Raw genomic sequence first — 3,221 nt, 5'->3', positions numbered from 1 at the left:
TGACATGGGTATCACTGACTCGATCATATGGGCCAGATCTGATAATGGACATCACCTGGTACTAAAACTAAGCCTGGGGATTTAACATTACCCCACATGCCACACTGTAACGTAATGTGTCATACTAACTGTTGACTACTATTGTAACCTAGATGTAGGCTACCTGCATTAGCTTCAGGAGCATAGCGCAATGAGTGTCGTTAGTTGACAGATGAAACACTACCTGGGACAGTGGGATTTGGTTACTTATTTTAAGCTACACATTTTTAATAATCTCCTCCAGTTGGTTTGCATTTTTAAACTACAACCTGGTTTGGTTTTTGAAAACACAAGAAATGGGAAGAAAGCTGAATTAAAAGAGAAAAAGTCTCCACCTACTTATGTAAAATGCAGAGAGAGAGAGAGAGAGAGAGAGAGGAGACTAAAGGTGTCAGCCATAGGTCTGAGTGATCTGAATAGAAGGGTTCAGGTAAGTGTGAGTGGTCTGAATAGAAGGGTGGTAGGTGTGAGTGGTCTGAAGAGAAGGGTGGTAAGTGTGAGTGGTCTGAAGAGAAGGGTGGTAGGTCTGAGTGGTCTGAATAGAAGGGTGGTAGGTGTGAGGGGTCTTTATTTGGAGCTGCAAAGTAAACTTAACTTCCTGACTGATGCCTTGAGATGTTGCTTCAATATTTTAATAACGATGGTCATTATGGCCAAACAGTTCTATTTTTGTCTCATCAGACCAGAGGACATTTCTCCAAAAAGTACGTTCTTTGTCCCCATGTGCAGTTGCAAACCGTAGTATGGCTTTTTTATGGCGGTTTTGGAGCACTGGCTTCTTCCTTGCAGCCTTTCAGGTTATGTCGATATAGGACTCATTTTACTGTGATACTTTTGTACCTGTTTCCTCCAGCATCTTCACAAGGTCCTTTGCTGTTGTTCTGGGATTTGCACTTTTTGCACCAAAGTACGTTCATCTCTAGGAGACAGAACGCCTCTCTTTCCTGAGCAGTATGATGGCTGCGTGGTCCCATGGTGTTTATTCTTGCGTACTATTGTTTGTACAGATGATTGTGGTACCTTCAGGCGTTTGGAAATTGCTCCCAAGGATGAACCAGACTTGTGGTCTACAATTTTTTTCTGAGGTCTTGGCTGATTTCTTTCGATTTTCCCATGATGTCAAGCAAAGAGGCACTGAGTTTGAAGGTAGGCCTTGAAATACATCCACAGGTACACCTCCAGTTGACTCAGGCTAATTGGCATCATTTATCAGAAGCTTCTAGAGCCATGACATCATTTTCTGGAATTTTCCAAGCTGTTTAAAGGCACAATTTAGTGCATGTAAACTTCTCACCCACTGGAATTGTGATACAGTGATTTCTAAGTGAAATAATCTGTCTGTAAACAATTGTTGGAAAAATGACTTGTGTCATGCACAAAGTAGATGTCCTAACCGACTTGCCAAAACTATAGTTTGTTAACAAGATAATTGTGGAGTGGTTGAAAAACGAGTTTTAATGACTCCAACATAAGTGTATGTAAACTTCCGACTTCAACTGTATGTACATAATTATTAATTCCCGAGAAAAGACACGAATTTGTGCTTCTTAATTCGTACGAAAAGACACACATTTAACCAGTAGGCTACACACAAGCCTTTGCAACAACCATATAGACGCGATAGTTTATATTTAATTTTTGTTCTTCTTTATGGCTAATTCAACGTTATGAATATACCGAAATTATGTCTTTATTTAACCCTGTTTTAAAATGTGTCGTTGTATGCTTATATGTAGTGTTTTAAACTTGCTGAACATAATTTTGAGAAAAGACACATTTACGTGCGACTTAATTCGTTGGATTTAAAAAAAATTAATGTCAATTTTGTTTTCTATGCTTGATTTCGCTTAATACTTTGGGATACTGGTGCAACAGCACACGATTTTCTTCATAACGCATTTATTACGTTAAACAGATTAATGTAAAATAATGAATTATGTTGGCTTACACTTATGGCACTTCCAAGGCCTTTCCATGATGATTATTACGGTCATGTCACTCATGTTATATACTTAGGCTACAGTAACATGTTCAACCAGTTAGCAAGTCAGAAATGTCAGTTTCCTAGTACCGACTAGCACTTGAATGAGGTATTATGCTGGCTTCACATTCTCGTGGGAAATAGGAAGATGGGAAGTTGGAGCTCCGACATGATTGTGTTCAAGTGCTTTTGAAGTCGGAACAATTCTTAAACTAATAGGATTGTAACGGTTTTCCTCCTCCTCTTCGTCCGAAGAGGAGGAGTAGGGATTTGACCAAAACGCAGCGTTGTGATACGACATGAATATTTATTTAAACAAGACGAAAACTAAACAAACTTGAGAATTTACAAAATAACAAAACCGATGTAGACAGACCTGAACATGGAACTTACATAACGCGAAGAACGCATGAACTGGTACAGACGACACAAACGAACGAACAAACGAAACAGTCCCGTGTGGTGCACAGACACAGACACGGAAGACAATCACCCACAAACAAACAGTGTGAACAGCCAACCTATATATGGTTCTCAATCAGAGGAAACGTCAAACACCTGTCCCTGATTGAGAACCATATAAGGCTAATTACAAGTGACCTAAACATAGAAACACAAAACATAGAATGCCCACCCCAACTCACGCCCTGACCAACTAAACACATACAAAAATAACATCAAACAGGTCAGGAACGTGACATAACCCCCCCCTCAAGGTGCGAACTCCGGACGCACCACCAAAAGTCTAGGGGAGGGTCTGGGTGGGCATCTGTCCACGGTGGCGGCTCAGGCTCTGGGCGTGGTCCCCATCCCACCTTAGTCAAACCCCGCTTTTGTAGCCTCCTCCAAATGGCCACCCTCCAAATTAATCCCACCGGACTAAGGGGCAGCACCGGACTAAGGGGCAGCACCGGACTGAGGGGCAGCACCAGAATGAGGGGCAGTACCAGAATGAGGGGCAACACCAGAATGAGGGGCAACACCAGAATGAGGGGCAACACCAAAATGACTGACGGATCCTGGCTGGCTGGCTCTGGCGGATCCTGGCTGGCTGGCTCTGGCGGATCCTGGCTGGCTGGCTCTGGCTGGTCATGGCTGGATGACGGCTCTGGCTGGTCATGGCTCGCTGACGGCTCTGGCTGGTCATGGCTCGCTGACGGCTCTGGCTGGTCATGGCTCGCTGACGGCTCTGGCTGGTCAT

This window comes from Salvelinus namaycush, chromosome 3 (genome assembly GCF_016432855.1).
Source record: "Salvelinus namaycush isolate Seneca chromosome 3, SaNama_1.0, whole genome shotgun sequence".
NCBI classification, from domain to species: domain Eukaryota; kingdom Metazoa; phylum Chordata; class Actinopteri; order Salmoniformes; family Salmonidae; genus Salvelinus; species Salvelinus namaycush.
Note: the sequence above shows the minus strand (reverse complement) of the source record.